The sequence below is a fragment of the Schistocerca americana genome, chromosome 10 (assembly GCF_021461395.2).
Source record: "Schistocerca americana isolate TAMUIC-IGC-003095 chromosome 10, iqSchAmer2.1, whole genome shotgun sequence".
Lineage (NCBI taxonomy): Eukaryota > Metazoa > Arthropoda > Insecta > Orthoptera > Acrididae > Schistocerca > Schistocerca americana.
This window is the reverse complement of record NC_060128.1, coordinates 139461873-139488769: the sequence shown is the minus strand read 5'-3', so window position 1 is coordinate 139488769 and position 26897 is coordinate 139461873.

The following is a 26897-nucleotide window of genomic DNA, read 5'->3' as shown; positions in this document are numbered from 1 at the left end:
GGCGTAAGTTAGTTTAAGTAGTATGCAAGCTTAGGGACCGAAGACCTCAGCAGTTTGATCCCTTAGTACCTTATCACAAATTTCCAAATAACATAGTAACCGGTTGGATGTGTACGGGTATGGAGACAACCTCACAACCGGTTTTTTTTAACATTGACCTAGATTTTGATGCCTCTGATTTTGATGCCTCTGAGGAAGTCTCCATCAGGATGTTGTTGTTCATTGCAAGGTATACGTACCAATGGCTGGAACATGTTTAATTTTTGACTTGACCATATCAGCTCGAAACTTTGACTGCTGCCTTCTCGCAATGTATACGGCCGTGAAATTTTCGTTCTGATGAAGACGTCTTTAGGGGTGTCGAAACCTAGGTCAATGAAGGAAAAAAATTATTTGCCACAGGTAGGCGGTGTTATTTCTCCGTTGAAACTGTAATATTTATCGATGTTTCAGCGTACAGGTAGTGCGGATACGAGCTTAGCTACACTACCAGGAAAACTGTCGTTGTTTATTCTTACTTACGACAGTACACGGTAGCTTTACATGTCTAGTAACTCTTATTGCAAACCTGTTATTTCTGAATAGTATATTTTGCTGTATTACAATACATATCAGGAGGTACAGTTGTATAATAGCGAACACTGGCACATGTGAAAGTAAGCAATAGTAGAACCAAATGCACAGATGTCACGTGGGGCACCTGCATGAGCAGCTATGACGGCACAGTAAGTGTAGCATGAAACGTGCTGAAGCAGTATTGGCTGTCTTGTTAAGGTTGGTCTTGGATGAAATTTTAGCCGAACTACATTTGGACATTATCGTGTAGTTTACATTTCAAATACATTTTTACAATATCAGAGAAATATTTCACTCTCAGCTACAAAATAAAATTAATTGTAATTATTTGCGTCTTTTCAGACCAGTTATTTGTATTCGTATTTCCTCTGTCAGCTCTCAATGTGTATTTCATGTTTTCATTTCTGCTTTCGTTTTTAGAAATTTTCCTAACATTTATTGAAAGTTGGAACGACTTATTAGTCACAGTGGCATACTAGCTTTTGAAAAAGACAGCTTTCATGAACTGCTCAACTTTGTTTTAAACAATTACAAAACAGCCTTTGAAGCATCTGAGCTATTTCGGTCGAAGAATGATGTCAAAGTACTTCGATTCAGCTAATTAGCTAAGCAAAAAATGATACATATGTTAACTGAAACATCGATAAATACGCGTCGTTAACTTTTGCCTTGACAAAATTCGCATTCTCGTAAGCAACTGCAGTCATTTGATACACATAACAACCATATTCTGTTTAGTTTTTATTTTGGATTTTTGTAGTGATTTTTGTTTCTGAATGTTGTTAACCCTTCTATCCTCCCTCCCACCCAGTTCAGTTAACGTACTGTGAACTTGGACTACATCCAGACTATTTATATGGCAAAAATCTGCGACACTGTTCCAGTTGCAAGCTAATGGCTTCCGGGGAAAACAATTATTTTCAGTATTTCATTTAATTATTGGCCGAATTTAAAAATTAAAATTCTCTCATAAACTGTTCATTAAGAGGTATAACCTTATGTTAAAGGTTTAATACAGAAATACAAGCAACAAATGTGTTTACGGTTCGAAGCAGTGTAAATCACAGTGCGCCGTTTAACCACACTACATTCATCGAATATTTGAGAATCAGACCACTTAGTGACTTCCAATAAACTTAACACGTAATTTAGAACTGTAAGTAGGCTGCTTAGATTTTTATTTTGGTAATGGCACGTAGTGCTGTCTATGAAAATCGCTGACTGCGCTGTGTGCAGTCTGTGGCTGGTTGGACTCATTGTAGGAATATTCACTTGTGTAGTGTTGGGCAGTTGGCTGTTAACAGCGCGTAGCGTTGCGCAGTTGGAGGTGTGCCGCCAGCAGTGGTGGGTGTTGGGAGAGAGATGGCAGAGTTTTGAGAGGTTACTATGTGAGCACGATCTGGACGTGTATCCGCCAGAAAAAGGAAATTTGTAAAGATGGATGTCATGAGTTGATATATGATGACTTTTGAACATTATTAAGGTAAATACATTGTTTGTTCTCTATCAAAATCTGTCATTTGCTAACTGTTCCTATCAGTAGTTAGTGCCTTCAGTAGTTAGAATCTTTTATTTAGCTGGCAGTATTGGCGCTCGCTGTATTGCAGTAGTTCGAGTAACGAAGATTTTTGTGAGGTAAATGATTCATGAAATGTATAGTTTATTGTTAGTCGGGGCCATTCTTTTGTAGGCATTATTGAAAGTCAGATTGCGTTGCGCTAAAAATATTGTGTATCAGTTTAGTGATGATCAGAATAAGTAAAGAGAAAACTCTGTTTGAGTTCGTTGAGTTTTGCTCAGCTGTTTGAAACTCAAATAACGTAGAAGTTTTTCCAGCACTGACATTCGTAATTTTGCAAAGGGGCAGTTTCAAAACCTTTTCGAGACGTGTTCTCGCAGATATCCGTCACAAAATAATGAAAGAAAAAAGGTTACTAAATTTTCGCTTTTCGTGAAGTAAAACATCACCATCGGACGTTTTAATTTATTACATCCTTCTAATTGTATTCGCAAGATACTTTGCTGACAGTATCCACATACCACTGCTTATGCGTTTAAAATTATATTTCTGTAAGAGACACGGTTCAGAAGATGTCACGTCATAATATTGAGTTGCGTGAGACGAATGTTTTGTGCATGGGAGTGCGATTCTTTAAAAAAAAATGGGGGAAAACCGGGAGGGGGGGGGGGGGGGGTGAAGTGTTACTGCAGGAACAGAAACAGCAATCAGGGATTTCATCTTTTACTTTGGTGCAGTGTATCTTCCATAGCTTCATTGTAATTTGAAATTATATCGATGATAAAATTAAAGGGTATTTTCTAACTATGAGATGTAGGTAGCTCGTATTACGCCATTACAACACTAACATCTTCAGCTGAAGATGGTCACAGTAGCAGCAGTGAGAGGAGAAGTGGTTGCCCTGACGGAAAGTGGGACACCAAATGGCACTGGATTTCCGTTTTTAGTAATGGTACGATGACAACAAAATGGCTGCCTTATTTTAGCGGTTCACATATCGGCACATGTTTTAGCTTCTCCTAAATATTAAGAAAAAAACAAACGTTCCGAACAGTATAGAAAGACAATTGCAATCGCTTTGTAATGGAAAGGCGTCAACACCTGTAGGATTTTACAGACAGAGATAGTGCGAAAGAACTTTCTCCCCTACTAGCGGCAGTTTATCGTAGGTCGCTAGAGCAACGAAGGGCAACTAGCGACTGGAAAAAAGCGCAGGTCACACTAGTTTTCAAGAAGGGTCGTAGGACAGATGGACATAATTATAGGCCACATAATTATAGGCCTGTATCGTTGATGGCCGGCCGGGGTGGCCGAGCGGTTCTAGGCGCTACATTCTGGAACCGCGCGACCTCTACGGTCGCAGGTTCTGCCTCGGGCATGGATGTGTGTGACGTCCTTAGGTTACGTTTCTCGATAAGGAAAATCTCCTTCATAAAAATCAGTGGGGTTTCCAGAAACGGAGATCTTGCGAAACTCAGTTCGCTGTGTTCCTCCGTGATATCCACAATGCTACAGACATCGGCGCTCTGGTTGATGCCCTGTTCCTCGTCTTCAGAAAGGTCTAAAAAAAAAAAAAAAAAAAGTCCAGTTAACCGAATATCTGACTAGATTTGCAACTGGGTTCGAGACTTCCTTACTCGTGAAACTCAACAAGTCGCTCTTAACGGAATAAAATTGACAGATGTAAAGGTAATTTCCGGTGTACCCCAGGGACCGCTACTGTCTACAACGTATATCACTGATCTATTGCAGTGCATCGGAAGACCTTTAAGACTATTCGCAGATGGTACGTTTGTCTGTAGGAAAGCAGCAACGCCAGAAGACACTATCGATTTGCAGAATGACCTGCAGAGGATTGATGAATGGTGCTGGCTCTAGTAGTAGACCCTGAACGTAAACGATCTTAACATTTATTTATTTATTTACACGTCAAGTTCCGTAGGACCAAATTGAGGAGCAAATCTCCAAGGTCATGGAACGTGTCAGTACATGAAATTACAACATAAAAGTAATAACAGATAAAAATAAATGTTCATGAACCTGAAAAAAAGTCAATCCATAAGTTTAAGTAAACAATAAGAATCAGTTTAATTTTTTAAGGAACTCCTCGACAGAATAGAAAGAGTGACTCATGAGGAAACTCTTCAGTTTCGATATGAAAGCGCGTGGATTACTGCTAAGATTTTTGAATTCGAGTGGCAGCTTATTGAAAATGGATGCAGCAGTATACTGCACACCTTTTTGGACAATAGTTAAGGAAGTCCGATCCAAATGGAGGTTCGATTTTTGCCCAGTATTAACCGAGTGAAAGCTGCTTATTCTTGGAAATAAACTAATATTGGTAAAAAGAAACGACAATAAGGAATATACATATTGAGAGGCCAATGTGAAAACACCCAGACTCGTGAACAGAGGTCGACAAGAGGTTCGTGAACTTATTGCCCGAACCGCCCGTTTCTGAGCCAAAAATTTCCTTCTAGAATGGGAAGAGTTACCCCAAAATATAATACCATACGACATTAGCGAATGAAAATAAGCAAAGTAGACTAATTTTCGTGTCGAAGTATCAATCACTTCTGAAACTGTTCGAATAATAAAAATGGCAGTATTAAGTTTTTGAACAAGATCATGAACGTGGGCTTTCCACGACAGCTTACTATCTATCTGAACACCTAGGAATTTGAACTGTTCAGTTTCACTAATCATATTCCCGTTCTGTGAGATTAAAACGTCAGGTTTTGTTGAATTGTGTGTTAGAAATTGTAAAAACTGAGTCTTACTGTGATTTAACGTTAGTTTAGTTTCTACAAACCATGAGCTGAGGTCATGTACTGCACTACTTGAAACCGAGTCAATGTTGCACACAACATCCTTTACTACCAAGCTAGTGTCATCAGCAAACAGAAATATTTTATAGTTACTCATAATACTAGAGGACATATCATTTATATTAAATAAGGGAGCGGCCCTAACACTGATCCCTTGACAGTACTCCACTCAGATCTCACACATATTGGATATACATAGGAAAAGGAAGCTACTACTACAGAACTACACTATTACACTATTGATGACAAACTGCTGCAGACAGTAACAACCAGGAAATATTTATTAGTATCTATCCGGAACAACAGTAAGTGGGATGACCACGTCATACATAGTAGGAAAAGCAGATGTCAGTCTGAGATTCAATGGAATAATGTAACTGACCAGCTAAAGAAGTGGCTTGCTGGTTTGACTGATTCTTGAATACTGTTTATAAGTCTCGGGCCTTTACCAGCTAGGACTGATAGAAGAGATAGGGAACATTCAAAGAAGAGCGGCACGTTTCGTCACAGAGATGCCCATCAAACACCAGTGGCAGACGCTACAAGAGAGGCGCTTTGGACCTCTTCCACTTTCCGGGAAGAGGTAAAAAACACTTTACTTCCTCCCAAGTAAGTCCCGCGAAGCGACCACGACGAGAAAATTAGAGGAATTAGAGGTAATAGAAAAGCTTAGCAACACTCATTCTTCCCAAGCGCCCTTCGTGGATGGTACAGAAAAGTGGGGTTCGGCTAGTGGTACCACAAGTACCCTCTTTCACACACCGTTTGGTGGCTTGCGGAGTACTGATGTAGATATAAAAATGTTTTGTTTTGTGTGTCATTTCAACGTCACTATTATCCTGGACATCATATGAAACCATGGACGTGAAACTGGACGAAACAACAACAGACACGCTGATGTTATAAAGCGTTATGACCACTGCCCCCTGCGAGACAGTATGCCATCTCGTGGCATTTCGGCCATTGTTACGGTAAAAAAAGTGCGAGGGCTGTTCAGAACGTAAAGAACGATCGGTCGGGAAATGGAAACCACCGTCAGAATCGGACGAAGTTTTGCACAGATGTATTGAGCAGTGGCTCTGGTATGCCCGTCGGTCACGTCACATCGTTCTTTTTATTTCTGAGAGAAAATTTAGCGCGGAAAGACGGATAGAAAAGAGTCTCCCTCGCCAAGTATGGATGCCTGCCGCGAGATTTCCCCTGGTGGCATGCAGCCCACATAACGTAACTGTCATGCATCTCCCAGCACTCCGCAGGGGCAGTGAAGTGTTCCAGCAGAGTTTTCGATGGGAAGCGTTTGATCACTCACCATACAGTCCGGATTTAGCTCTCTCCGATTTTCATCTCTGTTCACACGAACTTCTGTCTATGAAGACAGAATTTTGGCACAAACAACGAGCTTAAGTCCAGCGTAGAAAATTGTCGGAGGGCACAGGAGGCTATGATGAGAGTATTGTAAATTTAGTACAACACTACGACAGATGTCTAAGTCGCAGCGGTGACTATGTAGAAACGTAGACGGAAAATATAACTAACTATTGCAAATAAAATAGTTTTGACTTTCACAGTGGTTTCCGTTTTGCGACCGATCGTTCCTTACTTTCCTAATAGTCCTCATACACTGAAGCGCCAGAGAAAGTGGTATAGGCATGCGTGTTCAAATACAGAGGTACATAAACAGGCACAGTACGATCGGCAACGCCTATATAAGACAAGAGGCAATTAGATCGGTTTCTGCTGCCACAGTGGCAGGTTATCAAGATTTAGGTGAGTCTGGTGTTATAGTCGGCGCACGAGAGATGGGACATAGCATCTCCAAGGTAGCGATGAAGTGAGGATTTTCCCGTAAGACCATTTCACGAATGTACTGTCAATATCAGGAATCCGGTGAAACATCAAATCTCCGACATTGCTGCGGCCGGAAAAACATTCTGCAAGAACAGGACCAATGACGACTGAAGAGAATCGTTCAAAGTGACAGAAGTGCAATGCTGAGATTTCAGTGCTCAGCCATCAACAAGTGTCAGTGGCGGACCATTCAACGAAACATCATCGATATGGGCTTTCGGAGCCGAAGGCTCACTCGTAGACCATTGATGCCGGCAAGGCAAAAAGCTTCACGCTTCGCCTGGGTCCGTCAACACCGATGTTGGACTGTTGATGGCTGGAGACATGTTGCCTGGTGGGACGAATCTCGTTTCACATTGTACTGAGCGGATGGACGTGTACCCGTATGGTGAGAACCTCATGAATACATGGACCGTGCATGTCAACAGGGGACTGTTCAAGCTCGTGGAGGCTCTGTAATGGTGTGGGATGTGTGCAGTTGGCGTGATATGGGACCCCTGATACGTCTCGAGACGACTCTGATAGGTGACACGTACGTAGCATTCTGTCCGATCATTTGCACCCATTTATGTACCATGAACATTCCGATCACCTTGGGCAATTCCAGCAGGACAATTTGAGACCCCACACGTCCAGAATTGCTACAGAGTTTGAACACTTCCGCTGGCCACCAGATTCCTCAGACATGAACATTACTGAGCATATCTGGGATGCGTAGCAGTGTGCTGTTTAGAAGAAATCTTCAACCCCTTGTACTCTTACGGACTTATGGACAGCCCAGCAGGATTCACGATGTCAGTTCCCTTCAGCACTACTTCAGACATTAGTCGAGTCCATGCTACGTCATGTTGCGGCATTTCTGCGTGTTCGCGGAGGCCGTACACGATATTAGGCAGGTGTACCAGTTTCTTTGGCTCTTCAGTGTATATAAGCGGATTAGAGACTAATGGGATCAGTCTGATACGGGTTGCAAATTGGGAAATCCACTGATATAGGGAAATGTGACAAAAAGCAGATGCCAGAGGCTGTGAACATAATTTTTGACTTTGAGGCTAGTTGGGAAACGACCCTACGTGTTCCCACGGTGACTCGGTGATATAGATACGATAGCACTAAATGTGTCGCCGGCTCACGTTTCATGTTACACCAGATCGATGTTAGCGTCCGGATAGAGCGCCTCACAGGTAAACGGCTGTGTCGAGTCATGCACTACGCAACGGACGCATATTGATTGGGATAGTACAATGCTATGGGCGACTGCCACCCTGCCTTCCATCGGGGTCTGCGATAGTAATCTAAAACACCATGACTGCTGTGTACTACGTGAACATCATTGCAAATTACGGACCATCTACGATGGTTGTCTAGAAAGTAAGTTCCTATCGGTCGTGAAATGGAAACCAGAACGAAAACCAGAAACATTTTATTTGCAACAGTTAGGTACACCTTCCACCTACTTCTCTACATAGTCGCCGCTCCAACTTCGAGTGTTGTCGTAGTGTTGTATCAACTTTCCAGTATCCTCGTCATAGAAAGCAGCAGTCTGTGCTTTCGGCCAGTTATCTGTACTGGTCTGTAGCTCCTTGTGTGTGGAAAATCTTTGTCTTCATAGCCAGCGCTCCTTGTGAGCAGAGATGAGACTCAGAGGGAGCCAATTGAGGACTCTATGTGGAAACGCTGCAGGAGCGTCTTCATTGCCCCTGCAGTGTGCGGCCGAGAATCGGCATAAAGAAGGAACTGGTCGACAGTTTTGTTATGTGGGCTGCATGACACAGGCGAAGTACGTAACCAGGCCCTCGTACTTGGCGGGAGACGCTATTCCCTACACATCTTTACGTGCTCACTGTTCAATCAAAACTGAAAAGAGCGACGCGACACGATCGACGAGGATACTAGAGACACTGCCCAACACACCTGTGCAAAGCTTTACCGGATTGTCCCAGTGGTTCCCATTTCGCGACCGATCGGAACTTACTTTCTGGACAACCCTCGTAAATCACTTCATGCTTGATTTGTTCCCCAATGGTAATGTCATCTTGCAGCATGGTAACTGCCCGTCTTACAAGACCAGAATGAGGTTAATGACAGGGAACTCATGTTGATATCTTCATCACAAATTCGCCTTATGTAGGATGCTTTGGGCACCAGCTCTGAACCAATGAAGCATCTGTACGTAATTTACGGCAACTGTGCGACATCTGATGCCACGTCCCTCCAGAAACCTACCAACGACATGTCGAAACCGTGATGCCGTACTGTGCTACAGAGATGAGCCAACATGTTTCGAGTCACCTGTACAAGTACGCTGATGCCCATTAAAACTGCAAATAAGTATATTGATGATATGGGCTGCGAATGAGGAGCTACAATATAAGCGACTTTGGCAAAGGGTGCGACGCTATGGACCAGCGCCCTGGGAACGAACAATTTGGAAACGGCGAAGCCATTCGCCTGTCCACATGCTACTGTCATGACCATGTGTGGATAGTGCTTGATGAACGGTGAAACTATGAGTAGGAGAGAAGGTGTTGAACGTCCACGCCTCATTGTGGAACGTGGAGGTTGGATTCTTGCCTACTCCATAAAGGAGAACAAACGGCCGTCTGTGGCAGACATGAAAACAACGCTGGTGCAGGCACACCATTCACCGCGGTGGAACATGGGGCTGAGCGCTAAAGGACTGCCGAATGCTGTCATGTTGACCCAATGACTTCGTCAGTTATGATGAATGTGGGACGGAATCATCGAGACTAGACCATGACACCACGTCACGGGCTCATGGTGGTGGAAGGGTGATCGTTGGGGACCAGTACTGTGCTATGGGGGAGATTCACCTGGGTCTCAGTTCTGCCTGTGTTACTAATGAAAGGCATCGTGACCGTTGTGGACCACGTAAACGTTAATGTGGACCACATTTACCCCTTCATGCTTGATGTTTACCCACACCGACATCTCCGAGAAGGATAAATGCCCTTGCCACAGGGTCAGAATAATGTCGTGTGACGAGGGCCTCCCGTCGGGTAGACCGTTCGCCTGGTGCAAGTCTTTCGATTTGACGCCACTTCGGCGACTTGCACGTCGATGGAGATGAAATGATTATGATTAGGACAACACAACACCGAGTCCCTGAGCGGAGAAAATCTCCGACCCAGCCGGGAATCGAACCGGGGCCTTAAGATTGACAGTCCGTCGCGCTGACCACTCAGCTACCGGGGGCGGACGCCACAAGGTCAGAATCGTTCTACAGTCGATTCGGGTGGATGACCTCATTGAAATCTTAGTAAAATATCTTGAAGGATCAGCCTCTGTTGCGCAAATTTTCTGGTCTTTACCTTCTTTCGGCCAAACTAATCTAGCTCTTTTTGCACAACATGGTTGTTGAGATGAAGCAGCGATTAGTATGATTAATCAATTATTCAAAAACAGTCTTAATCGCATTTATTATTATTATACTGCCAACCGGTTTCAACCCGACGTAGGGGTCATTTTCTGGGCGTTTACACTGTGAAATTATAGATATCTGTCAGAAAGACTCCATTATACAACAGCTAAAAATGCGTAAAGTTAAAATATGTTACCCATTGATCGACTGCTGTTGGTGTCACTCCTGTCTAAATAACGGCAGGAAACTATGCGAGACTAACCCTTCGCATGTGCGTAGATAGCGTGCTGAGATCACGTGAATAGACGGCAACACCCCCAGCGGCATTTAATACAGTTTATTATATGTAATTACTAGTCACCTTGGTTTAACATAAATTTAAGTGACAGTAAATAACAGAAAACGGAACCATTCCATTTAAAAAGATCACCAGCTGCTACCATGACGACGGCGTCCTCGCTACATAGACGAGAGGGCGCCTGATATACGCTTTGTAATTCATGGCAACGGCGTCCTCACCACAAGGAATAGAGGGCTTTGTAGTCCTTCCATATTAGCCGTTTTAGTAAATTGACTCAAATGTTTTCTGCGTAAATGTACGAAAAGATATATTATAATACAAGACGACGCCAGTTTTTGTGTGTCACAAATTGTTTTACTTTATATTATGGCACATAATGTGGTATACTTTTACGAACTTTGCGAGTTGACTACGGAAAATTTGTTATTATTTTACAATTAACACTATAATTGTAACTCTTTTTAAATGGAATGGTTCAGTTTCTGTTATTTACTGTCACTTAAATTTATGTTAAACCAAGGTGACTAGTAATTACATATAATAAACTGTATTAAATGCCGCTGGGGGTGTTGCCGTCTATTCACGTGATCTCAGCACGCTATTTAAGCCCATACGAAGGGTAAGTCTCGCATAGTTTCCTGCCGTTATTTAGACAGGAGTGACACCAACAGCAGTCGACCAATGGGAGATAGAGAAGATCCAACGGAGAGCAGCGCGCTTCGTTACAGGGTCATTTAGTAATGAAAGCGTTACGGAGAGTGGAAGACTCTGCAGAAGAGATGCTCAGTAGCTCGGTACGGGCTTTTGTTGAAGTTTCGAGAACATACCTTCACCGAAGAGTCAAGCAGTAAATTGCTCCCTCCTACATATATCTCGCGAAGAGACCATGAACATAAAATCAGAGAGATTAGAGCTCACACAGAAGCATACCGACAATCCTTTCCACGAACAATACGAGACTGGAATAGAACGGAGAACCAACAGAGGTACTCAAGGTACCCTCCGCCACACACCGTCAGGTGGCTTGCGGAGTATGGATGTAGAAGTAGATGTAGATGTAGATGGGTAACATATTTTAAATTTACGCAATTTTAGCTGTTGTATAATGGAGTCTTTCTGACAGATATCTATAATTTCACAGTGTAAACGCCCAGAAGGTGACCCCTACGTCGGGTTGAAACCGGTTGGCGGTATAATAATAATAAATGCGATTAAGACTGTTTTTGAATAACCGGTTAATCTAGCCTTCTTCAGAAGCATAAAATTATTATGACATGCCAGAGTAAGTCACAGTCAACATTAAAATCAAAACTTTTAGCAGCGTGGTACCATGTCGAATTAAAACGTAGTTGCCTCTGCCAACCGATCGCGTGGTGAAGAGATGCCGGGACTGGACTTCAGTTAAGTAGTTTTAATTCGACATGGTACCACGGTACTATAAGTTTTAATTTTAATGTTTACTGTCCCTTACTCTGACATGTTGTAGTAATTTTATACTTCTGAAGAAGGCTAGACTAATTTGGCCGAAATCCGGTAAAGACCAGAAAATTAGCGCAACTGAGGCTGATCCTTCAAAATATTAGTCTTTCACAGTAAATACTAAACAGCTTTTTCCAAAGCTGTTTCACAGAGGAAGACCGCACTGCAGTTCCTTCTCTAAATCCTCGCACAAACGAAAAATTGGCTGACATCGAAATAAGTGTCCAAGGAATAGAAAAGCAACTGAAATCACTCAACAGAAGAAAGTCCACTGGACCTGGCGGGATACCAATTCGATTCTACACAAAGTACGTGAAAGAACTTGCCCCCCTTCTAACAGCCGTGTACCGCAAGTCTCTAGAGGAACGGAAGGTTCCAAATGATTGGAAAAGAGCACAGGTAGTCCCAGTCTTCAAGAAGGGTCGTCGAGCAGATGCGCAAAACTATAGACTTATATCTCTGACGATCTGTTGTAGAATTTTAGAACATGTTTTTTGCTCGAGTATCATGTCGTTTTTGGAAACCCAGAATCTACTCTGTAGGAATCAACATGGATTCCGGAATCAGCGATCGTGTGAGACCCAACTCGCTTTATTTGTTCATGAGACCCAGAAAATATTAGATACAGGCTCCCAGGTAGATGCTATTTTTCTTGACTTCCGGAAGGCGTTCGATACAGTTCCGCACTGTCGCCTGATAAACAAAGTAAGAGCCTACGGAATATCAGACCAGCTGTGTGGCTGGATTGAAGAGTTTTTAGCAAACAGAACACAGCATGTTGTTATCAATGGAGAGACGTCTACAGACGTTAAAGTAACCTCTGGCGTGCCACAGGGGAGTGTTATGGGACCATTGCTTTTCACAATATACATAAATGACCTAGTAGATAGTGTCGGAAGTTCCATGCGGCTTTTCGCGGATGATGCTGTAGTATACAGAGAAGTTGCAGCATTAGAAATTTGTAGCGAAATGCAGGAAGATCTGCAGCGGATAGGCACTTGGTGCAGGGACTGGCAACTGACCCTTAACATAGACAAATGTAATGTGTTGCGAATGCATAGAAAGAAGGATCCTTTATTGTATGATTATATGATAGCGGAACAAACACTGGTAGCAGTTACTTCTGTAAAATATCTGGGAGTATGCGTGCGGAACGATTTGAAGTGGAATGATCATATAAAATAAATTGCTGGTAAGGCGGGTACCAGGTTGAGATTCATTGGGAGAGTCCTTAGAAAATGTAGTCCATCAACAAAGTAGGTGGCTTACAAAACACTCGTTCGACCTATACTTGAGTATTGCTCATCAGTGTGGGATCCGTACCAGATCGGGTTGACGGAGGAGATAGAGAAGATCCAAAGAAGAGCGGCTCATTTCGTCACAGGGTTATTTGGTAACCGTGATAGCGTTACGGAGATGTTTAACAAACTCAAGTGGCAGACTCTGCAAGGGAGGCGCTCTGCATCGCGGTGTAGCTTGCTCGCCAGGTTTCGAGAGGGTGCGTTCCTGGATGAGGTATCGAATATATTGCTTCCCCCTACTTGTACCTCCCGAGGAGATCACGAATGTAAAATTAGAGGGATTAGAGCGCGCACGGAGGCTTTCAGACAGTCGTTCTTCCCGCGAACCATACGCGACTGGAACAGGAAAGGGAGGTAATGACAATGGCACGTAAAGTGCCCTCCGCCATACACCGTTGGGTGGCTTGCGGATTATAAATGTAGATGTAGATGTAGATGTTGCTGACGGGGCTGCAATATGCTGAAAATTCTTAGAAATATTGGTCACCAAATTGGCCAGAACCCGATATGATACATGTGGAAGGTTATCGGACGGCAGTCCCGTGTCCACAAACCGCCGGCCCATAATTTACGACAGTTGTGTGACCTGTGTCTATACATCTGACGGCACATACCCCCGGAAACCTATCAACGACGTGTCGAACCCGTGCCATGCAGTATTGCAGCTGTATTGCACTCCAAAATTGAATCAGTCGCAGTGGTCATAATGTTTTGGCTTATCAGTGTAAAGTACGACTATAATTCCACTATATTTAAGTCTGCAAATTCCTGACTGAAAAATGACTCGCAATAGGTGACTACTCCCAGATGCCCACACATTCATTCACATGCGATAAACCTGAGAGAGCCAGTTGTCATGGATTCCACAAGTGTGAAATCGAACTGAACTTCTCTCCCGCTGCTGCGAGTTCACTGAACTTACGCCGAGCTGTGCAGCGCACAAATCCTGGTCCTTCATGCACACAAAGTCATCAGAAAGCTGTCGCGACACGATGTTTCAGGCCTAACCGCAATGCAGTACCAAGTCGAACCGTCCTCTATAGCTACGGATTCTATGCGTTGTGCCTTCTCTCGTGGCATTCACTTATGTCTTCCTAATTCTGTCCTTCCAAAAAAGTGCTAGTTGCCAATTGCAAAACTAAGAACCACTACTGCCCAATCGAGAGGACTCACTCCAACTAGAGAAATCCACCTAAATAGCCCGTCTCCTTCAGACTTCAATCGCGACAAAACTATCTTACCTGCCACCCCAAAACACTGACCAGAGCTGCTCTGGTCAGTGTATACACTCTTTTAATCATAATATCTCTTTAATTAAAGGAGACTGAAATACTATTTTATGGGTAATAATTTAGAAGGCCGTGAAAAACATAACAATGCTTTCGTTTGTTTCAGGATTGTCAGTAAACATGGCGTTATCGTTTGAACAACGGAAATGAGTGCTGAAGTGTTACTGGAAAACAGAGAATGTGAGTGCGGTACGGCGACGTTGGAGAGTTGGATTTGGAACACCACCTCCGACAAGAGCAACAATTAAAAGTATCAGAGGTAAGTTTGAAGTCGAAGGAACAGTGCATGATATGAAGAAGGGACGTGGTGTACGAAAGAGAAGTTCAACAGATAATGAGATTGTTGATGCAGTAATCCAGGCATACACACGATCCTCGAAGAAATCTGTGAGGCAATGCTCTCGTGAGACTGGAATCAGTGTTCATAGAATTCTGCCGTCTAAGAACTTTGAGCCTCACATTCCAAGACTTCTCCATGCTCTTACCGAGGATAATCCTGATAGGCGAAGCGAATTTTGGGAGTGGCTCATTAACAGATGTGAAGAAGAGCAACGTTTCCGAGATCGAATTTTTTGGTCAGATGAAGCGACGTTTAAATTAGATGGAACAATTAACCGCCATAATTCCGTGGACTGGGCCAGGGAGAGGCCATACGTAACCGAACAAAGGCATGTTAATCTACCAGGAGTAACAGTCTGGTGTGGTCTGTCTTCTAGTCGGTTAGTCGGGCCATACTTCTTTGACAACACTGTCACGGGCGACTCGTACTTGGCAATGTTGGAAATGATAACTCCTAGTCTTATCATTGTGTTTGGAAACGACGATTATTACTTTCAACAGGATGGGGCGCCACCTCACTTTCAACTGGATGTGAGGGCATTTCTCAATCGTACATTCCCATCCAGATGGATCGGACGAAGAGGGAGTGTGGAGTATCCTACTCGATCTCCAGATTTACTCTGTGGGGTACTCTCAAGAACACAGTTTACGCTGCGAGACCACACGCATTGGATGATCTTAGAGAGCAAACTGAGCAAGCCTGTGATGCTATTCCGTTGGAAACAAAGTTGGCATGGCGCTCAGTCGTATGTCGTCGTCGACGGCGTATTGCGATGGAGGGACTCCGGTTTGAACATTTTCCACCTTGTCGGGCCATGGGGCACCTAACACCACTAAAATTGTATTTCTAAACCCTTTCATTAAAGAGATGTTCAGTTTCAAAGAGTGTATACATTATTTTGGAACACCCTGTATTATACCAATTGCGCGTTCTCCCGTCTATGCCATTGGGTTCGCAACTCAGGGCTCGAGAACGAGGCTTTGTTTCCTGTAGCCCACACTTTCTATAACCAATACACTGAGGTGACAAAAATCGTGGGATACCTGCAAATATCGTGTCCTGCTTTTGCCCGGCGTATACCAGCAACTCGACTTGCCACGAACTCAATAAGTCGTTCGAAGTTCCCTACAGAAATATTGATCCATGCTGCCTCTATATCCGTTCATAGCTGCTAAAGTATTGCTGCTGCAGGATTTTGTGCACGGACTGACCTATCTGTTATGTCCCGATAAATGTTCGATGGGATTCATGGTGGGCGACGTGGGTGGCCAACTCATTCGCTCGAATTGTCCAGAATGTTCTTCAAACCAGTCGCGAACAACTGTAGCCCAGGGACATGGCACATTGTCATCCATAAAAATTCCACCGTTGTTTGTCAAAATGATGCCCATGAATGGCTCCAACCGGTCTCCAGGTAGCCGAACACAACCATTTACAGTCAGTGATCGGTTCGGTTGGATCAGAGGACCCCAATCCATTCCATGTACACACAGCCCACATCATTGTGGAGCCACCAGATTGCACAGTGCCTTGTTTGCAACCTGGATGCATGGCCTCATTCTGTCTGCGATACACTCTAACTGTACCATCAGCTGGTACAATCTGAAATAGGGACTCATCTATCGAGGTCACGGTTTTCCCGTCGTCTAGGGTCCATACGATATCGTCACGGGCCCATTACAGTCCATACGAAACGATGTTTGCTGCAAGCCGCCGTCATGGTGCTTCTGCTTCCATGGCCAACAGAGCATATCTATGTGCAGGTGTCTGCTGATGGTGGGCCGAATAAATGTCGGAAAATAAACATAGCTATATCTCAAGTGATTAAAATTTTTTATTGTGGTTTGTAGCATTTTATTTTCTACCTGTTCGATTATAAAAATTACAAAATTGTGACTGAGAAGGCCTGCCTTGGCAGAATCAATACAAACCACGTAACACACGAACTAAGTTCTGTAGCAGATTAAAACTATGTGCCTGACGGCGTCTCGAACTCGGGACTTGTCTTTCAAGGCCAACTGCTCTATCGACTTTTTTTTATTTCATTTCGTTCTATATTGTTCGTTGTTGAATTTGTTCGGGGTGGACACCCGATAACACCCGTTCAGGTTCTTCGTTGACCCGTTCACCTTTTTTTTTTTTTTTTTTTTTTTTTTTTACAGAGGATAGCTAACCCTCCGACCGAACACGCTGAGCTACCGTGCTGGCCACTTAGCTACCCAAACACGATCCCTCTTCAGTGCTCAGTTTTCAGCAAGTATCTCGTCTCCTACCTCCGGTAGCTCAGTCGGTAGAACACTTGCCAACGAAAGGTTGAAGGGTCCTGAGTTCGAGTCTCGGTCAGGCACACAGTTTTAATCTGCCAGGAAGTTTCAAGAGAAAATACTCATCTTTAAATTTGGTTCAGACGTCGGGCTGAACAACTTTTCGCTGCAAACTAATATTTCACAGTTTTGGTTATGTGAATCATTTATACGACATGCTAAAGAAACGATGAACACAGCGATTTAACTTGCACCTGCATTTTAGTGAATATTTAGCGGTTTTTGCTATATGCAAAAGATGCAGAAGTCAGCTCAAATTTTCTCTGGTACGGGCTAACTTTGCGAGCTTAGAAACACGAGTATTTATACAATTTTGACAATCGAAATTAATACATTCATTGTTGAAATATTATATTTAACAAATTTACAACCACAAAAATTAATGTCAGTTCAATTAGATAGTGCTATTGCGTATAAGATAAAATGTAAACAGAGATTTTTCACTCAAAATAACAAAGCATTTGAAAATTAAGTTTTAAATCTGTAATATCAGCAGTTTGACAATATTTGGACATAAGGTCTTAATTAATCAAATTATCAATACATTTCCAATTTTACTAACGTTTATAGCACAATGTTGGGTGTTTTCGTAGAGTGAGTTTGTTTTCGACAGGAATTACTTGTAAACGGTAAATACAGTAATTTTATTCTTTCCGATGAACTGAACCTATACATATATTTAAATTTATTTCGATTGTAGTCAATGCTGATATATCTGCTAGTAATTGACATATATGAATAGACGAGACGGGTTTGCGTTGTTATTTGACATTAACAAATCGGAAGATAGACGATCTGCTATGTTAAAACGAGTGGATAAAAATTCTACGTCAAGACCTCTAAAATTCCTTTGCTGATTACTAGTTTCAGCTCATTGATGAGCCATCTTCAGATCAACAAAAAAATTTCAATATATATCATCCACCTGGAGTTACATGTCGTCATAACCTGTTAAGCTGAATCGCTCTTGTTGTCATGCACACACTAAAGCAGATCGTCGTGGTTATGTAATGTACAACATTAGCCATATACGTTGCCAGTGATCATATTGCCACATTTATATTTGAATGCAAGCTGACTGATATCCACACATGGATGATAGTTACCACAGTTAATCAACTTGCATTTAAGCAGAAATTTGGCAATATGAGCACTGAAGACGTATATGGCTGACACTGCACACTATGTAACTATGACGCTTTACTGTGTACATGACCACAAGATCGAATCAGCTCAACATACGAGGCGTGTTTTTTAAGTAAGTACCGTTTTGAAATTAAAAAAAAGACGTGCTCAGATAGCTCAATAATTTTATTTTTACATGAAAGCTTGTGCCTTAATCTACTTTTCTACATAATTTCCGTCAATACTGAGGTACTTGTCATAACGTTGTACCAGTTTTTGAATACCCTCCTTATAGAAGTCTGCCGCCTGATTTGTTAACCACTGCATCACCACTGTTTTGACTTCGTCATCGTCTTGAAGACGCTGACCGCCCAGGTGTTTCTTAAAGTGCAGGAACAAATAGTTGTCACTGAGCGCAAGATCGGGGCTGTACGGAGGATGATCTAGAGTTTACCATCGAAAAGGTGTGATTAGATCTTGGGTCTGATTCGCCGCATGCGGACGGGCATTGTCTTGCAGCAAAACGATGCCCTTGCTCAACTTCCATGGACTGTTGCTTTGATTCTGGTGTGACATAGGCCACCCATGTATCATCGCTCGTAACAATTTGACTTAAGAAATCATCACCGTCGTTGAGGTACCGGTCAAGGAAAGTCCATGCACTGTCTAAACGATTGGTTTTGTGCACACCCGTCAACATTTCGATACCCAACGTGCGCACAATTTTCGGTAATTCAAGTTGTCGATCACAATGCCACACATAACACTACGAGAAACATTAGGAAAGTCATTCCGCAAGGAGGAAATCGTAAAGTGTCTGTTTTCTCTCACCTTATTGTCCACTTCCTGCACCAAACTTTCATTAACGACCGAAGGACGCCCACTCCGTTGTTCATCATGCACATTTGTGCGGCCATCTTTCTTACCATTCCATCTCTCACAATGCTTTCTCCGTAAACCGCACAGATCTCACGATGAATATCGATCTCTTTTAGGCCTTTAGCACTAAGAATTCTTATAACAGCCCGTACTTCACAGTCGGCGGGACTCACGATTATCGGAGGAATCTTAAACACTCAGTACACAAAGTTAACAAGGAAGAATCAGACTGTAGTGGCGTCAGTGCGAAGATTAAGGTACAGGCTTTCATGTAAAAATAAAATTATTGAGATATCTTATCACTACTACTGTAGTGATAAGGCAAACCTACGTTTCTAGCATTTGTAGACTTAGAGAAAGCTTTTGACAACGTTAACTGGAATATTCTCTTTCAAATTCTGAAGGTGGCAGGGGTAAAATACAGGGAGCGAAAGGCTATTTACGATTTGTACAGAAACCAGATGGCAGTTATAAGAGTCGAGGGGCATGAAAGGGAAGCAGTGGTTGGGAAAGGACTGAGACAGGGTTGTAGCCTCTCCCCGATGTTATTCAATCTGTATATTGAGCAAGCAGTAAAGGAAACAAAAGAAAAATTCGGAGTGGGTATTAAAATTCATGGAGAAGAAGTAAAAACTTTGAGGTTTGCCGATGACATTGTAATTGTGTCAGAGACAGCAAAGGACTTGGAAGAGCAGTTGAACGGAATGGAGCCCGCATCTCGTAGTCGTGCGGTAGCGTTCTCGCTTTCCACGCCCGGGTTCCCGGGTTCGATTCCCGGCGGGGTCAGGGATTTTCTCTGCCTCATGGCTGGGTGTTGTGTGCTGTCCTTAGGTTAGTTAGGTTTAAGTAGATCTAAGTTTTAGGGGACTGATGACCATAGATGATAAGTCCCATAGTGCTCAGAGCCATTTGAACCATTTGAACGGAATGGACAGTGTCTTGAAAGGAGGATATAAGATGAACATCAACAAAAGCAAAACGAGGATAATGGAATGTAGTCAAATTAAATCGGGTGATGCTGAGGGGATTAGATTAGGAAATGAGACACTTAAAGTAGTAAAGGAGTTTTGCTATTTAGGGAGTAAAATATGATGGTCGAAGTAGAGAGGATATAAAATGTAGACTGGCAATGGCAAGGAAATCATTTCTGAAGAAGAGAAATTTGTTAACATCGAGTATAGATTTAAGTGTCAGGAAGTCGTTTCTGAAAGTATTTGTATGGGGTGTAGCCATGTATGCAAGTGAAACATGGATGATAACCAGTTTGGACAAGAAGAGAATAGAAGCTTTCGAAATGTGGTGCTACAGAAGAATGCTGAAGATAAGGTGGGTAGATCACGTAACTAATGAGGAGGTATTGAATAGGATTGGGGAGAAGAGAAGTTTGTGGCACAATTTGACTAGAAGAAGGGGTCGGTTGGCAGGACATGTTGTGAGGCATCAAGGGATCACAAATTTAGCATTGGAGGGCAGCGTGGAGGGTAAAAATCGTAGAGGTAGACCAAGAGATCAATACACTAAGCAGATTCAGAAGGATGTAGGTTGCAGTAGGTACTGGGAGATGAAGAAGCTTGCACAGGATAGAGTAGCATGGAGAGCTGCATCAAACCAGTCTCAGGACTGAAGACCACAACAACAACAAAACAATCTTATCACGTCTTTTTTTTTATTTCAAAACGGTACTTACTTAAAAAAACACTCCTCGTATTTCGACGACGGCCATCTGAGTTGAAACTAGTGATCGATAAAGTAATTTTAGCGATCCTGAACTAGGATTTTTATCCGCACATAGTAATGAGTTCGAATATGTTGGTGATGATGTGAACAAATAGAGTGTGGATCGGGCCGTTTACTGAATACGGTATCGGTGCCGACAGATACAACGTGCTGACATGAGGAAAGTTTCCAACCGATTTCTAATACACAAACAGCAGCTGACCGGCGTTGAATGGTGAAACGCTGTTGTGATGCCTCGTGTAAGGAGGAGAAATGCGTACCATCACGTTTCCGACTTTGATAAAGGTCGGATTGTAGCCTATCGCGATTCCGGTTTATCGTGTCGCGACATTGCTGCTCGCGTTGGTCGAGATCCAATACTGAATACGGTATCGGTCACTTCAGTATTCTCTCGCTTTGTCTGCTACATTAGAAGAAGGCAGTAACAATTGGCTCCTATTAAATAGTGACGCTGTGGTATCGTTCTTGATGAGGCGAACAGGCACACGGCGGCAAGGACGCGTGGTCCCGACTGTTACAGGAAGCCCATCGAGGAAAAGACGCCGCCTACCAGTATCAGCAAAGTCACCTCCACCTGCTTTCCCTTGCTTGTATGTGCAGAGGTGGTATACATCGGATGTAAGAGAGTTTGGCGGGGTGGGGGTCGAAAGACCGGGACGGACCTGCAAAACGGGTGTGGGGTGTGGTGGGGGAATGAGAGAGGGAGCGTTAACGATGTTGATGAGTGCTACTCCCCCCCTCACGTGTGTTGTACGCGTGTGGCGGCGCCGAGCGGAGAAACGCCGTGTCCGATAAGAGGCGGGTCCGCGCCTCCTTCCGATACAGATAAGGAGGCGTGATGAGGCGCACCTGCCGCCGGGGCGGGGGGGCGGCGGGGGCGGGAGATAGCGGCGGAGGCGCTGCTTCTGCCTCCCGGTGCGGCCTTCAGCTGCCGCCGCACTTAATGCGGACGTGGGTGGGGGTGGTAGGAGCGGGGGCCGCTCGCTCTCGTGGCCCACCGAAGACGGCTGGAATCTGTGAAATAGAAGGACCCTGCTGTTAGGCACCACACGCAATTAAGTGCAGCGACAAGTAGAGGCCGTCAGTATTGACCTGAATTTTTAAACAAAGCTATTTCTTAAAATTTGGAGTTTGTGGGGATCCACAACTGCCAGATGCTTAATAAATGTAAACATGGTCCGTAGTAGGCATTACTGCGATGATTATTTAATCGTGCGATCAGCTAATTTCGACTCAGCGTCACATTTGTTACATATGCATTTCATGTTGAAAAGAGTCTACTTGTACGCAGGACACGAATATGATTGTACACTACTGGCCATTAAAATTGCTATACCACGAAGATGACGTGCTACAGACGCGAAATTTAACCGACAGGAAGAAGATGCTGTGATATGCAAATAAATAGCTTCTCAGAGCATTCACACAAGGTTGGCGCCGGTGGCGACACCTACAACGTGCTGACATGAGGAAAGTTTCCAACCGATTTCCCATACACAAACAGCAGTTGACCGGCGTTGCCTGATGAAACGTTGTTGTGATGCCTAGTGTAAGGAGGAGAAATGCGTACCATCACGTTTCCGACTGTGATAGGAGTAGCCTATCGCGATTGTGGTTTATCGTATCGCGACATTGCTGCTCGCGGGGTTGGAAATCCAATGACTGTTTGCAGAATATGGAATCGGTAGGTGCAGGAGAGTAATACAGAACGCCGTGCTGGATCCCAACTGCCTCGTATCACTAGCAGTCGAGATGACAGGCATCTTATCCGCATGCCCGTAACGGATCGTGTAGCCACGTCTCGATCCCTAAACCAACAGATGGGGACGTTTGCAAGACAACAACCATCTGCACGAACAGTTCGACGACGTTTTGCAGCAGCATGGACTATCAGCTCGGAGACCATAGCTGCGGTTACCCTTGATGCTGCATCACGGACAGGGGCGCCTGCGATGGTGAACTCAACGACGAACCTGGGTGCACGAATGGCAAAACGTCATTTTTTCGGATGAATTCAGGTTTTGTTTACAGCATCATGATGGTCGCATACGTGTTTGGCTACATCGCGGTGAACGCACACTGGAAGCGTGTATTCGTCATCTCCATACCGGAGTATCACCCGGTGTCATGGCATGGGGTGCAGTTGGTTACACGACTCGGTCACCTCTTGTACGCATTGACGGCACTTTGAACACTGTACGGCACATTTCAGATGTGTTACGACCCGTGGCTCTACCCTTCATTCGATACCTGCGAAACCCTTCATTTCAGCAGGATAATGCACGACCGCATGTAGCAGGTCCTGTACGGGCCTTTCTGGATACAGAAAATGTTCGACTGCTGCCCAAGCCAGCACATTCTCCAGATCTCTCACCAATTGGAAACGTCTGCTCAATGGTGGCCGAGCAACTGGCTCGTCACAACACGCCAGTCACTACTCTCGGTGAACTGTGGTGTCGTGTTGAAGTTGCACTGGCAGCTGTACCTGTACACGCCATCCAAGCTCTGTTTGACTCAATGCCCAGGAGTATCCATGCCGTTATTACGGCCAGAGGTGATTGTTGTGGGTACTGATTTCTCAGGATCTATGCACTCAAATTGCGTCCAAATGTAATCACACGTCAGTTCTAGTCCAATGAATATCCGTTTATCATCTGCATTTCTTCTTGGTGTAGCAATTTTAATGGCCAGTAGTGTAATACTAAACTAAAATGAACCTATTATAATTATGAAAGATGCATGTCTCTAATAGGCTTAATAAAGTGTATCGCTGACTGTGCGTGACCTCAGAGCCAAAGATACTGCTTCTGAGATTGTAGTGTTGGAGTAAGACAGAGCACTTCGCGCACAGTAGTAGACACCTGTCTTTGAGCGGAGGAGGAAGGAGTAGGCAGTTTTTGTAGTGTGCTCTGTGAAGCCACCAAGTATTAGTTTAAGGTAGGAATAAGGAGAACATTTAAAAGGAAGTCTTCGCGCAAGCAAGGTAAAGACGTTAAATATTTATGACCCTCGTTTTGCCAGCGTGTTAGTATAGATGAGATGGCTGATAATTCTTAATTGTTGAGTAAGCACAGAATGTACGTAAACTGATTTGATGAAAAGGCTATAGACATTTCACTTTTGTAATGTTTATAAGATTTGTTAACACAGTTGTATGTAATTTGATGATTCGTATTTATGCATTTTAAGTGAGGTTAGATAATTCTTGCTGTATATATCTCATTGTTTGTCAGACAATTAGTAAATATGATGAAATTTATTGAGTTATGTAATTTCAATTGTCAGATGTTTTTGAGAAGCCAGACATATCTTGGAATATAATTTCACTAAAAACTCAGTGTTAGTAATTCTCCTCCTTGTGCACGTCATACGTTTTCCAAAACGTTGGATTTTTGTTAAATATTTTCATTTAGCAGCAAAAAGATTTTTATGTGCATTTCAAAGTGTTACGGTCAGCATTATACATCGCTGAGCCTGTAGCTAGCATATTTTTATTTTTTTATGAGAGATTACAATATATCGCGTTCCACCGTTGCTGCTTTAGGGGTATGACAATTTAATTCATTTGTTATGTGCACAGGGACCAAAGTTATCAGTTTTGAACAGGGCCAGAGGATTCCGTGCCTAAGGGGCTGAATGTATTTTTCAGTGACTGTATTTCTCTATTCGTATTGCGAGTTGCATTACCCAGCCAACGCGGATAAAGTTATTGCTAACTATAACACAGAGTAAATACTCCACTCGCAGTTACAACACGCTGCACGATAACACCAGTTTTGCATCCATTCCAGCCAGACATTCATTGAACGCATTCAAAAGAATGTTTTTAAAGAACGTTACAATGTCATTTTAAAATTACTCTTAATTGCAAGTAAAAAGTAGCCATATTCCGTCATCTCACGAATCCTTTCACATAATGACGTAATATGGCTACTTTCTACCTGTAATTAAGAGTGATCTGAAAATAACGTCAAAAACAGATGTTATAAATGGCGCTTAGTCGAAATTAGCTAATCGCACGAGTATGATGAAATATTCGTCAAATTTCTATGACTAAGATCTTTGACGGGGAGCTAAAAAGGGGTATTACGCTGTCGTCACATTTTTCGTCGAATTTCAAGATAGATGACAACAACTTATTACGCGCTGCATTTACTAGTACGACAGCAGCATTGTGTGTGTATTTGGAAGAAAAGCGGTGGAAAAAAAGGAAACATAATTGGATGGAGCCATAGGTATTACGTCGAGATAATAAAAGCATTCAGCAAAATTTGTCATGAGAGCTGCAAATGGAGGACGTCAAGTCTTATGTGTAAATTACTTACGAATGGACGAGAGGGTATCTCAGTATTTGCTCAGTAAAGTGGCTTCTCATATTGCATAACAGAATACTCTCTTGAGAAATGCAATATGTGCAGAAGACAGAAACGTGCAAAGCGATTTATAAAGCACGGAAACGGGAATATGTAAAGGTAAACGAACGTTTAGTACCCTGTATGGGCAGTAAGAACTATTTTTATATTTGAATAATTTTATTAATAGAATTAATGTTTCAACCAATACAAAATTAACGAAAAGTACGAAACAGATTAAGCGCTTTTTGGCTTGTGGCATCCAGAGTTCAAAAATATACGAAGTAGAATGGAAAGCTAAGAAAGAATTTTTTTATTTTAGAGTGTGAGCGCGTCCTCTATTCCGGCCTGCTAGAAAGCTGCCTGGATGTTTCCAGATGTATAAGTGGATTGTTGTAGCTGTGATTGTGGACATCAAGTCGCCTGCCCATCAACACACAATTAATAGCCTGCACTGTGCCCCTTGCTCACCCTCCACCCTAGTCGAAGCAAGTTTATTAAAAAAAGAAAAAACAGTCGAAGGAACACACCAACTTTGAATCCACGTTTACAATCACACTACAGAGACGTCAAATAGCTGAATAGCTGCAGCGACGCCAACGCGCCAAGCGGTTACATTTCACATTGCAGTGAACAGAAGACGCCGGCCGGTGTGGCCGAGCGGTTCTAGACGCTTCAGTCTGGAACCGCGCGTCCGCTACGGTCGCAGGTTCGAATCCTGCCTCGGGCATGGATGTGTGTGATGTCCTTAGTTAGGTTTAAGTAGTTCTAAGTTCCAGGGGATTGATGACCTCAGATGTTAAGTCCCATAGTGCTCAGAGCCATTTGAACCATTTGAACAGAAGACGAAACACTTTTAATGATCAAATCTGCGGCGAGGCCCTATATTTGATCATATTTATTTGACGACAGGCGAGATTTGACGAAGGATCCTATTACACTGTCAAATTTCTTTGACATAAGTATTTGATATATCAACCCTGACAAAGAAATATGACAATGTAATACTACCCTAAGCGAAAGCTGAAATAAACATACTGATTTTCCACAATGAAACACTCTTGTCACGTGCATGTATAGACAAACAAATGATTACAATTTCAGAAGAACTGGATGACTTATTCAAGACAAAGAGCTTCACAAACTACGAATCTCAGCAACGCGTTGGTCCTCCTCTGACTCGTACATGAGGAGTTATTCGGCTTGGTATTCACTGACAGAGTTGTTGGATGTCCTCTTGAGGGTTATCGTGCCAAATTCAGTCCAATTTTCGCTTTAGATCGTCAAAATCCCGAGATGGTTTGAGGGCGCTGCCCATGATGCTCCAAACCTTCTCACTTGGGGAGAGATCGGCAACCTTGCTCCCCAAGGTAGGGTTTGGCAAGCACAGAGAGAAGCAGTAAAAACTCTCGCCATGTGTGGTCCCGCATTATCTTGCTGAAATGTAAGCCCAGGATGACTTGCCATCAAGGGCAACAAAACGAGGTGTAGAGTACCGTCGATGTACGGGTGTGCTGTTAGGGTGGCGGGGATGACAACCAAAGAGGTTCTGCTATGAAATGAACCCCTCTCCCCCTCCACACACACAGACCATCACTCATGGTTATCCGGCCGTAG